Source organism: Thalassophryne amazonica, chromosome 19 (assembly GCF_902500255.1).
Source record: "Thalassophryne amazonica chromosome 19, fThaAma1.1, whole genome shotgun sequence".
Taxonomy (NCBI): domain Eukaryota; kingdom Metazoa; phylum Chordata; class Actinopteri; order Batrachoidiformes; family Batrachoididae; genus Thalassophryne; species Thalassophryne amazonica.
In genome coordinates, this window is record NC_047121.1 from 69,612,761 (window position 1) to 69,632,633 (window position 19,873).

Below are 19,873 nucleotides of genomic sequence, written 5' to 3' on the forward strand. Positions count from 1 at the left end.
ACTAACACAATTGACAATACAAATATACAGGAAATTTTTGGAGTCCATGCTGATGTCCAGGACAGGAGGCCTGCAGAAGAAGACACCCACTCCCATCTCTGGATGGAGCCGCACCTCAAACAGAGAGAAAAAAAACAGAATCAGGCCATAGAAAAACAACAAATACAGTATAATTTGTCAGCATTAAGCAACAAGAAAAACAGAAGAAATATTAAGGTGATCGCTGGTCACTAGCCCTAAACATTACTAAAACACCCAGACTTTAGCTAAAGTTGAGGCTCTGTTTCCTAATAAAATGAATTTAAAAGAGTAAAAAGCACAGTAACATACTCTGCCAGTATGCTAGCCATATGAAAGGGAAAATAAGTGCGTCTTAAGTCTGGACTTGAAAGTCTCCACAGAATCTGACTGTTTTATTGATGCAGGGAGATCATTCCACAAAACAAGAGCATGATAAGAGAAAGCTCTGTGATCCGCAGACTTTTTATTCACCCTAGGGACACGAAGTAGTCCTGCACCCTGAGAACGCAAAGCCTGGGCCGGTACGTAGGGTTTAAGCAGGTCAGCAAATTAGGGAGGGGCTAGTCCGTGAATTATTTTATAGGTTAATAACAGAACATGAAGGGTTTTAGCCATACAAATGCTCCCCAGAGCCATTCCCCCCCCCCCCCCCCCAAAAAAGTCTGAAGGACCTAAATGACATGGTGAGATGGTGAGGGGCTTCACTCATTAATGTCGGTGACATAAACACATTATTTACTGTTGTAAATAACATTGTTCATTCAATAAATCTATCGATCTTGAGAATACAGAAGTTTCTGTTCTTGAAGTTCTACTGTTCTACTTATGTTATGTGTTGACGCGAGTTGAGGAGCGGACCTGCGTCAGACAGAACCCAGCGCTAAAAATAACCAGAAAGCGGTTCCAACAACAGAAACAATTTATTTTTCACCTGTGCATAATAATGTGTACAAAACTAAAAGAACGTCCTTCTGGTGGAGTGACTGTTGGCACGCTCTTTAGCGCCCAAAAGGATAGAAGCCCGGCGTTCCTGGACCCACTACCACCAGACAAACACCCCCCAGGTGGACACGACAAACTGACTCTCTGTGAAGCAAAGAAGAGGTGAGGTAAGTCAGCAGTTACAACAATATCTTTCAAAAGACACACGCTATCAGCAACACATTCAGGTCTGTATTTTTTAACTTTATGCAAATGAGCAGCTTCTCACAACAAGTGGAGGATCACTTATCCTGCACGCCACAGCAGTGAGAAGCAAACTGCACAATTCTCATCACAATTCCAGTAAACTGCGTAACAAAACACCAAGTTACTATCAACAATTAGTCGAACACTTAATCACCTTTAATGTGTGCTGACAGCATGTGTCCTCACCCTTCCTTGCTTCACGGGCTCGATGTGTCAAACCCAGGCGCGGTCCTCAGCGTCTCACAAACAGACATCACAAGGTCGAGTTCCCGGCAGTTCTGCTTGAATCACACATGACTTAAATGCAGAACGCCATCCAATTATCTGCTTCAGCTGAAAGTCTTTAAGGTTGCATGTGAGCACCAGTCACAGGTGCTACACATGATGTTGATGAGGGTGAGGACTCTTCAGCCAGCACCTTCTCCACAGACAAATCAGCTCTCATGCCACCTGAAGAGCAAAGAAAAGAAAAGAACACCAAAACATCCAGCCACACCCCCCAACACACAACAACTTAGCTGTGATATTTTCATGAATACCTTTAATAACCCCACATGAATGTACCATTAAAGCCTACAATAGTTTATCATTAACAAATCGTGTCTGTCTATTTAAAATACCTTCATCTCGAGACCTTCAACTGTGGTGTATCACATACAATTGACATGATATATTTTCATCAACCTATGTCGATGTTCAGTCCAAGATTTTGCCTTAGTTAGATTATGTATATGTGTATATGTATATGTAAACACTTTATGGAAACATATACACTTCTGATGATCAAGTCCAGGAAGCCACTGAACCCATGGATCCTCCATTGTTTCCGTAAAGATCACAGCATCGAGAACATTGGCTCATGAAAAATAACTCGATCGACTTCTTGTCAGTGTTCCGTGCTGAATGCCTCTTTGTTTTGGGACTTGTAGTAGGTCCCTGCTGTCCGAGGGGCGTCATGTGCTGGCGCACTCACTCAGCATCGGGATCCTTGATCACTTATGTTGGTTAACAGAAAATGATTTCAGAGTGGAACGCAGTGAACACACCACACCTGCCATGTCTCCTGTTGTCCTGAGTGCTGTCGAATTAGCCTCAGTCCCTCTTGCGTAACACCAGTCTGACCTTCAGAGTAATTCTGTCATCCACACTCCTAAACCAAACCAAACCAAACCAAACCAAACCGACAGCCTATCTCATAACGGTGCATGATTGTAGATGTGTGGTTTAATGTTGTTCTGTTATTGTTGCATTTATATTTGAGTGTGAGAGTGTGTGTCCGTGCATGAGCGTACACTTGCATTGCTGTGTATGTTGGGCCAAATTACTTTTCAGCTTGATCACCGGTCTGTGTAAATGAGTTTGAAAGGCTATGTAATCACCCAAGATGGGGTCCAAGTGGTGTCCTGTGTGTTTGGACCTCAGCCAAACTCTTGCCTGGCTTTTTTTTTTGTACATTGTCTCAAAAACTGAGAAGAAAGTAATAAAGCGATCTCATTAAACCAACAAGAAAATGTCATGTGCTGCAAACAAGAATCAAGAAATCGATTTTTTTTTTCATCCGAGCAGCAAATTTCAGTGTTCAGCCTCCAGGTGTTTGTACAATCACATTTATCATGTTCTTTGTGAATTAAATTTTCCTTTCATCTCTTTTCTAACATTCTTATCTAATGAAATAATAAAAATATGTAACCTCCAGATGAACTTCATGGCTGGTGATCACAAAGACAAGCTCCAGGAGAGATCTGCGGTCACATTCTGCATGATTTACACCATGTTTCTGAATTGGAGTTTGCTGTTAATTCACTTTGAAGTCCCCACGTATGTTCACACTGGCTAGTTTGTCTGGCTGATTTCAGATGCTGTAACTCAAAAAGTGGTGGACAGCATATGATTAAATTTTGTGATGAGTAAGGCCTTTGGTCAGAGAAGAGCTGAGTATGTTTTGGTGATGACCCATGAAGCAGGTAGATATATATCGGCCTTGGTCTATGTCTCCACCCATCTGTAAATGGGGATATGGACCTCAGGGCCTATATGGGACTTACTTCTTCATTAATGTGAAACAGTTTTTCCATGTTCCTCATTTGTTACATGGTCACCCTATGACGTCAATACGATCTGATTAAAAAAACAGATTTAAGATTGTCTTCTGTTAGTTCGCTTGAGGTAAATAATGACTATTATTATATGGCTGCGATGCTACATGCGCTCTGACTGGCTGATTACTTGTAGGATATTCATTTACCATGACAAACAGTCCAGAACATGTATTTTCATTACAAACCAGGAAGCTAAAAACATGATGAGTAAAACTAAGTCAGACATCAATCAATTTCAATCAATTTTGTTTTTTTTTTTATATAGCGCCAAATCACAACAAACAGTTGCCCCAAGGCGCTTTATATTGTAAGGCAAAGCCATACAATAATTACGGAAAAACCCCAACGGTCAAAACGACCCCCTGTGAGCAAACACTTGGCGACAGTGGGAAGGAAAAACTCCCTTTAACAGGAAGAAACCTCCAGCAGAACCAGGCTCAGGGAGGGGCAGTCTTCTGCTGGGACTGGTTGGGGCTGAGGGAGAGAACCAGGAAAAAGACATGCTGTGGAAGAGAGCAGAGATCAATCACTAATGATTAAATGCAGAGTGGTGCATACAGAGCAAAAAGAGAAAGAAACACTCAGTGCATCATGGGAACCCCCCAGCAGTCTAAGTCTATAGCAGCATAACTAAGGGATGGTTCAGGGTCACCTGATCCAGCCCTAACTATAAGCTTTAGCAAAAAGGAAAGTTTTAAGCCTAATCGTAAAAGTATAGAGGGTGTCTGTCTCCCTGATCTGAATTGGGAGCTGGTTCCACAGGAGAGGAGCCTGAAAGCTGAAGGCTCTGCCTCCCATTCTACTCTTACAAACCCTAGGAACTACAAGTAAGCCTGCAGCCTGAGAGTGAAGCGCTCTATTGGGGTGATATGGTACTATGAGGTCCCTAAGATAAGATGGGACCTGATTATTCAAAACCTTATAAGTAAGAAAAAGAATTTTAAATTCTATTCTAGAATTAACAGGAAGCCAATGAAGAGAGGCCAATATGGGTGAAATATGCTCTCTCCTTCTAGTCCCCGTCAGTACTCTAGCTGCAGCATTTTGAATTAACTGAAGGCTTTTCAGGGAACTTTTAGGACAACCTGATAATAATGAATTACAATAGTCCAGCCTAGAGGAAATAAATGCATGAATTAGTTTTTCAGCATCACTCTGAGACAAGACCTTTCTAATTTTAGAGATATTGTGTAAATGCAAAAAAGCAGTCCTACATATTTGTTTAATATGCGCTTTGAATGACATATCCTGATCAAAAATGAGTCCAAGATTTCTCACAGTATTACTAGAGGTCAGGGTAATGCCATCCAGAGTAAGGATCTGGTTAGACACCATGTTTCTAAGATTTGTGGGGCCAAGTACAATAACTTCAGTTTTATCTGAGTTTAAAAGCAGGAAATTAGAGGTCATCCATGTCTTTATGTTTGTAAGACAATCCTGCAGTTTAGCTAATTGGTGTGTGTCCTCTGGCTTCATGGATAGATAACGCTGGGTATCATCTGCGTAACAATGAAAATTTAAGCAATACCGTCTAATAATACTGCCTAAGGGAAGCATGTATAAAGTGAATAAAATTGGTCCTAGCACAGAACCTTGTGGAACTCCATAATTAACCTTAGTCTGTGAAGAAGATTCCCCATTTACATGAACAAATTGTAATCTATTAGATAAATATGATTCAAACCACCGCAGCGCAGTGCCTTTAATACCTATGGCATGCTCTAATCTCTGTAATAAAATTTTATGGTCAACAGTATCAAAAGCAGCACTGATGTCTAACAGAACAAGCACAGAGATGAGTCCACTGTCTGAGGCCATAAGAAGATCATTTGTAACCTTCACTAATGCTGTTTCTGTACTATGATGAATTCTAAAACCTGACTGAAACTCTTCAAATAGACCATTCCTCTGCAGATGATCAGTTAGCTGTTTTACAACTACCCTTTCAAGAATTTTTGAGAGAAAAGGAAGGTTGGAGATTGGCCAATAATAGATAGCTGGGTCAAGTGATGGCTTTTTAAGTAATGGTTTAATTACTGCCACCTTAAAAGCCTGTGGTATATAGCCAACTAACAAAGATAGATTGATCATATTTACGATCAAAGCATTAAATAATGGTAGGGCTTCCTTGAGCAGCCTGGTAGGAATGGGGTCTAATAGACATGTTGATGGTTTGGATGAAGTAACTAAAGAAAATAACTCAGACAGAACAATCTGAGAGAAAGAGTCTAACCAAATACCGGCATCACTGAAAGCAGCCAAAGATAACGATACGTCTTTGGGATGGTTATGAGTAATTATTTCTCTAATAGTTAAAATTTTATTAGCAAAGAAAGTCATGAAGTCATTACTAGTTAAAGTTAAAGGAATACTCGGCTCAATAGAGCTCTGACTCTTTGTCAGCCTGGCTACAGTGCTGAAAAGAAACCTGGGGTTGTTCTTATTTTCTTCAATTAGTGATGAGTAGTAAGATGTCCTAGCTTTACGGAGGGCTTTTTTAAAAGAGCAACAGACTCTTTTTCCAGGCTAAGTGAAGATCTTCTAAATTAGTGAGACGCCATTTCCTCTCCAGCTTACGGGTTATCTGCTTTAAGCTGCGAGTTTGTGAGTTATACTATGGAGTCAGGCACTTCTGATTTAAAGCTCTCTTTTTCAGAGGAGCTACAGCATCCAAAGTTGTCTTCAGTGAGGATGTAAAACTATTGACGAGATACTCTATCTCACTTACAGAGTTTAGGTAGCTACTCTGCACTGTGTTGGTATATGGCATTAGAGAACATAAAGAAGGAATCATATCCTTAAACCTAGTTACAGTGCTTTCTGAAAGACTTCTAGTGTAATGAAACTTATTCCCCACTGCTGGGTAGTCCATCAGAGTAAATTTACATGTTATTAAGAAATGATCAGACAGAAGGGAGTTTTCAGGGAATACTGTTAAGTCTTCAATTTCCATACCATAAGTCAGAACAAGATCTAAGATATGATTAAAGTGGTGGGTGGACTCATTTACATTTTGAGCAAAGCCAATTGAGTCTAATAATAGATTAAATGCAGTGTTGAGGCTGTCATTCTCAGCATCTGTGTGGATGTTAAAATCGCCCACTATAAAGTCCGCACCGACTACAGGGGCCTGGCTAGCTGTAGAATTTTCCACGGTGCGGAGCCGAGTCTCCAATTCGCCCAGCCTGGCCTCCAAAGCTACGAATAAGCTACACTTATTACAAGTACCATTACTGCTAAAGGAGGCCGAGGAATAACTAAACATTTCACACCCACAGCAGAAAAGTGCGGGAGAGACAGGAGAAGCCGCCATGCTAAATCGGCTAAGAGCTAGTAGCTGCGTTAAGCTAGCGGATTCCTGAAAACACATAAAGTGAATAATGTGTAAATAATTTAGAGGTAATACAGCAGAGGGAGTGCTTTAGTTAAGGCACATGAAGATTACACTGTGAAACAAATTGTTATCTAGTTAACTAGATCAATCTAACTGCGCAGATTAAACAGCTAACAGATACAGAAAGACACCGCTGTGCTCCGGAACAGGAAGTGATACAATACCACAGTGAGAGCCAACCACCAGTAGAGGCAAGCAAGAGTAATGAGATATCTAAACGGCATTGGAAAAAACACAGATTGAAAGCTTACCAGCTAACAACTCGACCATCTGTTAAGCTAGTAGAGGTGAAGAAAGCGAATGGGTCTGACTACGAGCCCAACACCATCAGCAGCAGCTTTCATATTCGGGCAATACTGTACGTTTACGTCTTTATATATATAATAGCCATATAATAAATGAATTATTAACCTCGCTGCACTCGGGCCGTACTAAACACCTCAGCCTGATATTTCCCCATACAGAACTCTAACTGGGTTAATAATCCTTTACCCTTTATTACCCTTGAACAACTGTGCATTCTCTTTGTGCCCTTCGAGTTTACATTACCAATGATTACACCAATGTCCATACTTACTTTTTGGTTTCATGTCATAATCTTGTTGTTCCATCCATCCATCCATCCATCCATCCATCCATCCATCCATCCATCCATCCATCCATCCATCCATCCATCCATCCATCCATCCATCCATCCATCCATCCATCCATCCATCCATCCATCCATCCATCCATCCATCCATCATGCTTTCACACATCCTCCTCTCTTAATTTCCCACCCATTCCCACTGTTATTTCTGCTTCTCGCTCCTCTGATATATTTAACCCATCCCCCTGGGGAGAACAGAAGCCCGCCTCAATCTGGAACCAATTGTTTTGTTCGGTTCATGAATCCAGATCCAAAAGCTGACAAAAGGACTCTTGTAAGGGCCGTTGTGTTATTTGTTTCTCCCCCTCTGAGTTACAGATTCTGCTGTTATCAAAGTATTTATTGTGCTGTGCTTGTGGATACACAGAGTACCTCCAGCCTCAGAGTACATCAAAGCTGTCACAAATGTGAAGCAGGGGCAAAATGGCAAGAAATGCTGTGGGCACAAGTGAAATAAGTTCAAAATGTTACTGATAACAAAAGTCACTTTTAAAGACTCCTCTCAGTGTTGCAGCAACTTTGCAAGTTTGAGCTACTGAGTAACATTCTAGCACTTCTATCAGTTCGCTGACTGAGGTTAGTTCATTTCAACTTTTCAAAGGGTGAACTAATTGCAAAGACGCTTGGCTTTGCAGAACATTGATAAGCAATGTATTAATAATCAGAACTCTGAAATGTCGGTCTGTCAATCTAAAAGAATAATAACAGTCTCGGACTTTGCTCTATTCAGCCCTCATCAGAGGCGCCTTATGCAGTGGCACATGTGAGCTCAGGGAATTACAGAGGAGAGCAGACTGCAGGGCATCGATCCCCTGGAGGTCATCTTTGGATAGGACCTCTGGCTGTGTGTTCATGCTTGAGTACGTGTGCATGTGTGCTTCTGTTGGAGGCTGAGCCACTCAGTAAAGAGGCCCTCTAAGTATGTTAACAAGCTGAGTAATGCTGCAGAGAATAAGTCAGTGAGTGGAGCTGGCCAACCTCAGTAGGTCTCATAATGACCTTGACTTCAGATGCTTACAGTAGCTTTTCATACAGGATACAAAATTACCCAAGTGCCAAAAAATGCCAAAGACCAACAATGTTTTTTTCCTATACAATTTTACACATAAAAGTCACTTGTATGTATGTGAATATGTATGTTTGTCTGCAATGGCCAAATACTTATGGGCCTGAGTGTAGCCTTCCTTCCTTCCTTGCTTCCTTCCTTCCTTCCTTCCTTCCTGTCTGCAGTACGAAAAAGATGAAAGTATTGCTCAGTCAAGATCAAAGTTCAGCGAGAAGCATGAAATTTCAATTCAATTTATTTACATTGCACCAAATCACAACAAAACTGCTTCAAAGCACTTCACACATGCGAGGTACAACCTTACTAACCCCCCTGAACAAGCACATAGGTGACAGTGGTAAGGAAAAACCCCCTCTGGCATTTTTGAGGAAGAAATCTCAAGTAGACAAGACTCAGAGGGGTGACTCGCTGCTTAGGCCATTCTAACAGCTACAAAATTACAAACAGTTACAAAAAAAGTCACATAACAAAATCAGTTTAGAAATGAACAGAGTTCAGAAAACACAATGAGTAAATCATGGCATAAAGTCCATCTCTGAGCCTGGCTCACAGAGTCTCAAAGTCCTGATTCCTGTTCGGTGTCGTGAATGTCATCAGCAGGATAAATGTCTGTTCTTGACCGATTCTTCAGCATGCAGCATCAGATGAGATTAGAGTTTCCTTTAATCTCACTCAATTCTGTCTGCAAACCTGAAAGCAGTCTGCAGTGGTTCAAAGAAGTCCCCCTCAGCATGGTGGTCCACGGGCTGCTCCGTCGGCTTCATCCAGGGCATCTCATGGCCAGATCAGCACCCTGGGATGTGTAGCTGTCATTTGCAGGAGGCCTCATCAGTGCCTTGGACTGAGAGAAAAAGAGTAGAATCAGTCAGCCAGAAATAACTGCACCTAAATTATGAGTTCACTAACAGTAAATCGACAGGGACGCACCGAGAATACTAAGGTGATTGCCGGCAGCTAGCTCTGACCTTCACTAACAGACCCAAAAATTAGATGAAGTGAGGCTGAGACCTGTTCCATTACTAAGAAGATTAATTAAAAGGATAGGAAGCACAGTTCCATATAATTCCAGCATGCTGACCATACAAGTGGGAGAATAGATGCACCTTTAGTCTAGACTTGAATGTCTCTACAGAATCTGTTTTATCTCTGCAGAGAGATGGTTCAACAAAACAGACGCACGGTAAGAGAAGGCTCTAGGGACACAAAGTAGTGCTGCATCCTGAGAATGTAGAGCCCGGGCCGGTACGTAGGGTTTAATTAGGTCAGCTAAGTAGGGAGGTGCTAGTCTGTGAATAAATTTATAGGTTAGTAACAGAACCTTAAAATCTGACTGTACAGAGACAGGAAACTAGTGAATAGATGCCAAAATGGGTGTAATGTGGTCAAACATTCTGCTTCTTGTCAAAACTCTGGCAGCAGAATTTTGAACCATTTGGAGACCCCTAATGCTGGACTGCGGTAAACCAGAGAACAGAACATTACGCTAGTCCAATCTAGAAGAGACAAATGCATGGATAAGAGCCTCTACATCAGCCATAGACAGGACAAATCTTCACTAGATCAACCATGGATGTGGTATTCCAACATCCTGTCCAGGAATCAACCATGAAATGATCTTCCTCGCCACTGAGGGATTGCCACAATAAGATCGGTCTAGTAGGATCTTAAACATATCAATACTCTCTGTCCCCCTCAGGCCCTCAGGCAGGCTGTTCCACAGACTTGGCCCATAATAATAAAAAGCTGCCTCACCATGAGTTTTAGTATTAAAATGAATTATAATAATTAAGAGGCCAGCACCAGAGAACCCAAGAGATCTAGAAGGTTCATAGGCCAAATGCAAATCTGATAAATAGGATAGATAACAATTTAAATAGATATTACTGTCCTACATGCTTCCACAGAAAACACAGAATGAATTGGCATGCCTAATGCTTTTTAAAATTTACTGTAGGTTTTGGCATACAGTAAAACTTGCCTAAACTGTCATCGTATAAACCAAATATTTGCACTCACTGGACAAACGCAAAAGGCCCCGCTCCATCACAATGTATTTTCCATTAAAAACCCCTCAGATGTACCGGATAGAGCAGTCTGGACATGCATAGTAACAGAGGTATGAAATGAAGTTCAGACACTTGAGGATTTGTGGAAAGTGGGTACTGTATTTCCATGATTAAAAGCCTGACTGACATGGGACCACAATGAGGCAAGGCGTAATTCAAGGCTGGTGATTATTAGCAAAATTCTGCTTTCTTGTCAGCACTGTAATATGGCATTAAGTTTCACCCATATCCCTGGGTGTGACGAACCAAACCGCTGCGAACCCTCTCCATAGCCCAGTCGAAACAACCGAGACCACAAGGGCTGTGACTTGTCACTTTTCCAGTTTCACTCCTTCCTCTCCTGTCATATTTTAAAAGTTTTTGCAGTGCGCCCACCAATAACATTTAGATTGTGACTCAAATACGTTTGGTAGAAAAGTCCACAAATATGACCATGGAGGGAAATTGTACGTACCATACTGTTGGTTTAGAGGTTCATGATTGTATAAAGAAGTGGTGCTTGTTGAGGGACAAATTAATCCAGACAAAATCACTGTTCCTGCTGTAAATTGCATAAAGATGCAATGGAGAACATTTTATACATATAACGCATTTTGTCCGTTTTATTCATACAACAGATTTTGATTACAACGGACAAAAGTTGCTGGTCCACTTGAATCCATTATATGCGAGTTTTACTTTCTAGAAACCAGTATAGACAAGCGCTGAAGTGCCATAGTTCAGTTAAAAGTTTGTCTTGTTCAAATGAGGGACCTAGGATGCTTTCAACAAGCTGTTGGATTAAGTCCCATATGTGCCAATTTATCAAATGCCTGTTGTTAAACCTGTTTGTAAGAACGGACCAGGCTGTGTTTTGCTGATGCTCGACCTCTGATGTGTCTTCGTCAGCAGTCACATGCAGAAACAGGAGACAAGGAGGGGTCAGATCTGTGCAGAAGCACAGGAGGATCTCCGGCTGCTCTTAAACCCATTAAGGTGTGTAGCCATGCATGGCTAGAAAGATGACCAGGAGGTGTGTGTGTGTGTGTTTGCGCATGCACTTTTGTGTGTGTGAGGGCCGAAAGGTGGCCAGGGGAGCAGGCTGTTCGGCAAGATTAGCCGGCTCTCACATGTTGCATAACAGATTTCCTCTCTCGTGAAAACCCTGCCACCTGCTATGTAGGACGGCCTTTCTGTTATGTGCAGACGCAGGTTGAGGAGCGGACCAACGTCTGACCGAACCCAGCGCTAAATAACCAGAAAGCGGTTCCACAAACAAAACGATTTTATTTCCCCCTCTAGTGCAATAATTAGTGTACAACATAAATATTTAGTTTGTCTGGTGGAGTGAAGGATGGCGCGCTCTCCAGTGCCCAAAAGGATCGAAGCCTCGGCGCTTCTGGACTCAGATTCACCGCCAAACACCCCCCAGGTGGACACGACAAACTGACTCTGTGAAGGATGGAAAAGGTGAGGTAAGTCAACAGAGCTACAGCAAATATCCCTCACACTATCAGCAACACATTCAGGTCTGAATTTAAGCTTTATGTAAATGAGCAGCTTCTCACAACAGGTGGAGGATCATCAGTCCGTACGCCACGGCAGTGAGAAGCAAACTGCACAATTCTCATCAATGTTCAAATACACTGCGTAACAAAATACCAAATTACTATTAACGATCATTCAGACAATAATCACCTCTGATGTGTGCTGACAGCATGTGTCCCTCACCTGTCCTCCTTCACAGGCACGATGTGTCAAACCCTGGTGCGGTCCTCAGAGTCTCACAAACAAACATCACAAGGTCGAGTTCCCGGCAATTCTGCTTGAACCACTCATGGCTTAAATGCAGAACGCCATCTCATTATCTGCTTCAGCTGAAAGTCTTTAAGTTTACACGTGAGCATCATCCACAGGTGCTGCGAGTCAGTAGACCTGCACGTGAACATCCTCCACAGGTGCAGCTAATAATGCTGATGAGGGTGAAGGACTCTTCTGCCAGCACCTTCTCCACAGACAAAAACCAGTTTGCATACCACCTGGACAGCAAAGAAAAGAAAACAACACAAAAACATCCAGCCAAACCCCCCAACACACAACACTTTCACTCACATATACACATATATACGTATACCTGAGCAAAGGCTGCAAAAAAATGCTTCTACTGATTTGCTTTTACCAAGTGATATGACTGCAAACTTTGCATCAGCTGTCTGTTGATGTGAGGTGCAGAAGGTAGGCAGCCTGACCTCCTGTCTGCATCCAAGCCTGAACAAATTTCATTATCCAGACCAGTCTGGAGGTGATTAGATCGCGCTCTGCGTACGACTCTATGTTTAGCATGGGCCTGCTGCATCCATCCAGGCCAACTGCTGTGAACCCGGTTGTGCATATGGGCCCAAGCATGCTGCGAGCTGTGATCCGATGGGCCCTATAACACCAAAATCAAACACAGAGGGAGGCGACGTCTCTGTCGTATGTGCATGTTTGTCAGCGTGGAGGGTTAAGTAATAAACAAGGTCTCCATGGTGACAACAGATGCAGCTGTAGCAAAGAATGAAGCTGAGTGTCAGCAGCAAGGCTCTGCTCTGTGTGTGTGTGTGTGTGTCTGCTGGGGCGTCAAGGGTGGGAACATCAGCAGCAGGGGCCCAGTGAGAGTCGTAAACACTGGCAGGCCGTGACTTCCACAAATAGACCTCTTGGAGGGAAGAAAAGAGAGAAAGCCAGAGAGAGAGAGAGAGAGAGAGAGAGAGAGAGAGAGAGAGAGAGAGAGAGAGAGAGAGAGAGAGAGAGAGAGAGAGAGACTGGAAAAGGGGAGAGATTACCTCACAATGAAATTTAGAAAAACAAATGATGTTGCACAAGAATGCACAAAATGTAATGAGTTTGCAGCAATACAAATCAAGAGGTTTCACGCAATTAGTGAACACATACTGTAAGTAACACTTAACACTCCTTTGGATGATTTGTCTTCTGCCACTAGATGTCACACTTTTGACACACTTCAGGAAATAAACAAGGCTTTCCTCCTCGGCCACTCCTCCTCATCCAGCTTTAGCATCGCATTGAGCAGATTGAAAGAAAGCCAGGTGTATGTAGATTCTAATTAAACCATATTCTTGGTCAGAGGCCTTTGTGGGCTCTAAGTGTGATATTTGGACATATTTCTCGAAAGTCACTGTTATCTGCCGTCTTAAAAAAAAGAAAAAGAAAATCAGCAGCTATGTGGCAAGTCGTGATGTTGCTTTTACATGCAAGTTGGAAAATCCTGCTTCCTCCATGTGAAGTCAAAACTACAAGTACATTGTGTTAAAGTGGTTTGTTGTTGGAGTAAAATGCCAACTGGCAGATGAATGGTTCTGTGTGGACAGAATGTGGACAGAATGCTAAAGAATATTGTTCTATATCAAGTTAAGTGTACATATTACATGAATCTGTAATGGTTTATATATATATATATATATATATATATATATATATATATATATATATATATATATATATATATATATATATATCAATCAATCAATCAATTTTTTTATATAGCGCCAAATCACAACAAACAGTTGCCCCAAGGCGCTTTATATTGTAAGGCAAGGCCATACAATAATTATGTAAAACCCCAACGGTCAAAACGACCCCCTGTGAGCAAGCACTTGGCTACAGTGGGAAGGAAAAACTCCCTTTTAACAGGAAGAAACCTCCAGCAGAACCAGGCTCAGGGAGGGGCAGTCTTCTGCTGGGACTGGTTGGGGCTGAGGGAGAGAACCAGGAAAAAGACATGCTGTGGAGGGGAGCAGAGATCGATCACTAATGATTAAATGCAGAGTGGTGCATACAGAGCAAAAAGAGAAAGAAACAGTGCATCATGGGAACCCCCCAGCAGTCTACGTCTATAGCAGCATAACTAAGGGATGGTTCAGGGTCACCTGATCCAGCCCTAACTATAAGCTTTAGCAAAAAGGAAAGTTTTAAGCCTAATCTTAAAAGTAGAGAGGGTGTCTGTCTCCCTGATCTGAATTGGGAGCTGGTTCCACAGGAGAGGAGCCTGAAAGCTGAAGGCTCTGCCTCCCATTCTACTCTTACAAACCCTAGGAACTACAAGTAAGCCTGCAGTCTGAGAGCGAAGCGCTCTATTGGGGTGATATGGTACTACGAGGTCCCTAAGATAAGATGGGACCTGATTATTCAAAACCTTATAAGTAAGAAGAAGAATTTTAAATTCTATTCTAGAATTAACAGGAAGCCAATGAAGAGAGGCCAATATGGGTGAGATATGCTCTCTCCTTCTAGTCCCCGTCAGTACTCTAGCTGCAGCATTTTGAATTAACTGAAGGCTTTTTAGGGAACTTTTAGGACAACCTGATAATAATGAATTACAATAGTCCAGCCTAGAGGAAATAAATGCATGAATTAGTTTTTCAGCATCACTCTGAGACAAGACCTTTCTGATTTTAGAGATATTGCGTAAATGCAAAAAAGCAGTCCTACATATTTGTTTAATATGCGCTTTGAATGACATATCCTGATCAAAAATGACTCCAAGATTTCTCACAGTATTACTAGAGGTCAGGGTAATGCCATCCACAGTAAGGATCTGGTTAGACACCATGTTTCTAAGATTTGTGGGGCCAAGTACAATAACTTCAGTTTTATCTGAGTTTAAAAGCAGGAAATTAGAGGTCATCCATGTCTTTATGTCTGTAAGACAATCCTGCAGTTTAGCTAATTGGTGTGTGTCCTCTGGCTTCATGGATAGATAAAGCTGGGTATCATCTGCGTAACAATGAAAATTTAAGCAATACCGTCTAATAATACTGCCTAAGGGAAGCATATATAAAGTGAATAAAATTGGTCCTAGCACAGAACCTTGTGGAACTCCATAATTAACTTTAGTCTGTGAAGAAGATTCCCCATTTACATGAACAAATTGTAATCTATTAGACAAATATGATTTAAACCACCGCAGCGCAGTGCCTTTAATACCTATGGCATGCTCTAATCTCTGTAATAAAATTTTATGGTCAACAGTATCAAAAGCAGCACTGAGGTCTAACAGAACAAGCACAGAGATGAGTCCACTGTCCGAGGCCATAAGAAGATCATTTGTAACCTTCACTAATGCTGTTTCTGTACTATGATGAATTCTAAAACCTGACTGAAACTCTTCAAATAGACCATTCCTCTGCAGATGATCAGTTAGCTGTTTTACAACTACCCTTTCAAGAATTTTTGAGAGAAAAGGAAGGTTGGAGATTGGCCTATAATTAGCTAAGATAGCTGGGTCAAGTGATGGCTTTTTAAGTAATGGTTTAATTACTGCCACCTTAAAAGCCTGTGGTACATAGCCAACTAACAAAGATAGATTGATCATATTTAAGATCGAAGCATTAAATAATGGTAGGGCTTCCTTGAGCAGCCTGGTAGGAATGGGGTCTAATAAACATGTTGATGGTTTGGATGAAGTAACTAATGAAAATAACTCAGACAGAACAATCGGAGAGAAAGAGTCTAACCAAATACCGGCATCACTGAAAGCAGCCAAAGATAACGATACGTCTTTGGGATGGTTATGAGTAATTTTTTCTCTAATAGTTAAAATTTTGTTAGCAAAGAAAGTCATGAAATCATTACTAGTTAAAGTTAATGGAATACTCAGCTCAATAGAGCTCTGACTCTTTGTCAGCCTGGCTACAGTGCTGAAAAGAAACCTGGGGTTGTTCTTATTTTCTTCAATTAGTGATGAGTAGAAAGATGTCCTAGCTTTACGGAGGGCTTTTTTATAGAGCAACAGACTCTTTTTCCAGGCTAAGTGAAGATCTTCTAAATTAGTGAGACGCCATTTCCTCTCCAACTTACGGGTTATCTGCTTTAAGCTACGAGTTTGTGAGTTATACCACGGAGTCAGACACTTCTGATTTAAAGCTCTCTTTTTCAGAGGAGCTACAGCATCCAAAGTTGTCTTCAATGAGGATGTAAAACTATTGACGAGATACTCTATCTCCCTTACAGAGTTTAGGTAGCTACTCTGCACTGTGTTGTTACATGGCATTAGAGAACATAAAGAAGGAATCATATCCTTAAACCTAGTTACAGCGCTTTCTGAAAGACTTCTAGTGTAATGAAACTTATTCCCTACTGCTGGGTAGTCCATCAGAGTAAATGTAAATGTTATTAAGAAATGATCAGACAGAAGGGAGTTTTCAGGGAATACTGTTAAGTCTTCTATTTCCATACCATAAGTCAGAACAAGATCTAAGATATGATTAAAGTGGTGGGTGGACTCATTTACTTTTTGAGCAAAGCCAATAGAGTCTAATAATAGATTAAATGCAGTGTTGAGGCTGTCATTCTCAGCATCTGTGTGGATGTTAAAATCGCCCACTATAATTATCTTATCTGAGCTAAGCACTAAGTCAGACAAAAGGTCTGAAAATTCACAGAGAAACTCACAGTAACGACCAGGTGGACGATAGATAATAACAAATAAAACTGGTTTTTGGGACTTCCAATTTGGATGGACAAGACTAAGAGACAAGCTTTCAAATGAATTAAAGCTCTGTCTGGGTTTTTGATTAATTAATAAGCTGGAATGGAAGATTGCTGCTAATCCTCCGCCCCGGCCCGTGCTACGAGCATTCTGACAGTTAGTGTGACTCGGGGGTGTTGACTCATTTAAACTAACATATTCATCCTGCTGTAACCAGGTTTCTGTTAGGCAGAATAAATCAATATGTTGATCAATTATTATATCATTTACCAACAGGGACTTAGAAGAGAGAGACCTAATGTTTAATAGACCACATTTAACTGTTTTAGTCTGTGGTGCAGTTGAAGACTACAACTCTGCTTCCTGGTCCCAACCCTGGATAGTCACGGTTTGGAGGATTTAAGAAAATTGGCCAGATTTCTAGAAATGAGAGCTGCTCCATCCAAAGTGGGATGGATGCCGTCTCTCCTAACAAGACCAAGTTTTCCCCAGAAGCTTTGCCAATTATCTATGAAGCCCACCTCATTTTTTGGACACCACTCAGACAGCCAGCAATTCAAGGAGAACATGCGGCTAAACATGTCACTCCCGGTCCGATTGGGGAGGGGCCCAGAGAAAACTACAGAGTCCGACATTGTTTTTGCAAAGTTACACACCGATTTAATGTTAATTTTAGTGACCTCCGATTGGCGTAACCGGGTGTCATTACTGCCGACGTGAATTACAATTTTACCAAATTTACGCTTAGCCTTAGCCAGCAGTTTCAAATTTCCTTCAATGTCGCCTGCTCTGGCCCCCGGAAGACAATTGACTATGGTTGCTGGTGTCGCTAACTTCACATTTCTCAAAACAGAGTCGCCAATAACCAGAGTTTGATCCTCGGCGGGTGTGTCGTCGAGTGGGGAAAAACGGTTAGAGATGTGAACGGGTTGGCGGTGTACACGGGGCTTCTGTTTAGGGCTACGCTTCCTCCTCACAGTCACCCAGTCAGCCTGCTTTCCCGGCTGCTTGGGATCTGCCAGGGGGGAACTAACGGCGGCTAAGCTACCTTGGTCCGCACCGACTACAGGGGCCTGGCTAACTGTAGAATTTTCCACGGTGCGGAGCCGAGTCTCTAATTCGCCCAGCCTGGCCTCCAAAGCTACAAATAAGCTACACTTATTACAAGTACCGTTACTGCTAAAGGAGGCCGAGGAATAACTAAACATTTTACACCCAGAGCAGAAAAGTGCGGGAGAGACAGGAGAAGCCGCCATGCTAAATCGGCTAAGAGCTAGTAGCTACACTAAGCTAGCGGATTCCTAAAAACACGCAAAGTGAATAATGTGTAAATAATTTAGAGGTGATTCAGCAGAAGGAGTGCTTTAGTTAAGGCACGTAAAGATTACACTGGGAAACAAATCGTAATCTAGATAACTAGATCAATCTAACTGCGCAGATTAAACAGCTAACAGATACAGAAAAACACCGCTGTGCTCCGGAACAGGAAGTGATACAATACCGCAGTGAGAGCCAACCACCAGTAGAGGCAAGCATATACGTGGGCTGTCAATAAAGTAACGGTCCTTTTTATTTTTTTCAAAAACTATATGGATTTCATTCATATGTTTTTACGTCAGACATGCTTGAACCCTCGTGTGCATGCGTGAGTTTTTCCACGCCTGTCGGTGACGTCATTCGCCTGTGAGCACGCCTTGTGGGAGGAGTCGTCCAGCCCCTTGTCGGAATTCCTTTGTCTGAGAAGTTGCTGAGAGACTGGCGCTTTGTTTGATCAAAATTTTTTCTAAACCTGTGAGACACATCGAAGTGGACATGGTTCGAAAAATTAAGCTGGTTTTCAGTGAAAATTTTAACGGCTGATGAGAGATTTTGAGGTGATTCTGTCGCTTTAAGGACTTCCCACGGTGCGAGACGTCGTGCAGCGCTCTCAGTCGCTGTCGTCAGCCTGTTCAAGCTGAAAACCTCCACATTTCAGGTTCTATTGATCCAGGACGTCGTGAGAGAACAGAGAAGTTTCAGAAGAAGTTGGTTTCAGCATTTTATCCAGATATTCCACTGTTAAAGGAGATTTTTTTAATGAAAGACGTGCGGACGGGTCCGCGCGTCGGGACGCAGCTGCCGCGGCGCTCCGCACAGGAAAAACACCTCTGTTGAAAGCCTTAAGGACAAGTTGGAACATGTCCTGCCTGTTAAACAATTTCTCGTATACTCACTCCACTGAAAGCCATCAAAAGCCGCCTGGATTTTACAAATGGTTATCAACATGGAGGTGTTTTTCCTGTGCCGCCGCACTGCGTCGGCTGCGTCCCGACGCGCGGACCCGTCCGCACGTCTTTCATTAAAAAAATCTCCTTTAACAGTGGAATATCCGGATAAAATGCTGAAACCGACTTCTTCTGAAACTTCTCTGTTCTCTCACGACGTCCTGGATCAATAGAGCCTGAAATGTGGAGGTTTTCAGCTTGAACAGGCTGACGACGGCGGCTGAGAGCGCTGAGCGACGTCTCGCACCGTGGGAAGTCCTTAAAGCGACAGTATCACCTCAAAATCTCTCATCAGCCGTTAAAATTTTCACTGAAAACCAGCTTAATTTTTTGAACCGTGTCCACTTCGATGTGTCTCACAGGTTTAGAAAAAATTTTGATCAAACAACGCGCCAGTCTCTCAGCAACTTCTCAGACAAAGGAATTCTGACGAGGGGCTGGACGACTCCTCCCACAAGGAGTGCTCACAGGCGAATGACGTCACCGACAGGCGTGGAAAAACTCACGCATGCGCACGAGGGTTCAAGCATGTCTGACGTAAAAACATATGAATGAAATCCATATAGTTTTTGAAAAAAATAAAAAGGGCTGTTACTTTATTGACAGCCCTCGTATATATATATATATATATATATATATATATATATATATATATAT

The 19,873-nt window shown here is 42.1% G+C and overlaps 1 long non-coding RNA gene across 1 annotated transcript; it reads right to left on the bottom strand.

The window, feature by feature from the left end:
* Positions 1-1,767: 1,767 nt before the first annotated feature.
* On the bottom strand, positions 1,768-19,646 carry LOC117500727. Its single transcript, XR_004557835.1, has 3 exons — positions 19,634-19,646; positions 14,549-14,553; positions 1,768-1,849 (listed from the first exon to the last, which is right to left on the bottom strand). It is a non-coding gene; the product is annotated as an uncharacterized LOC117500727 (long non-coding RNA).
* Positions 19,647-19,873: the final 227 nt, after the last annotated feature.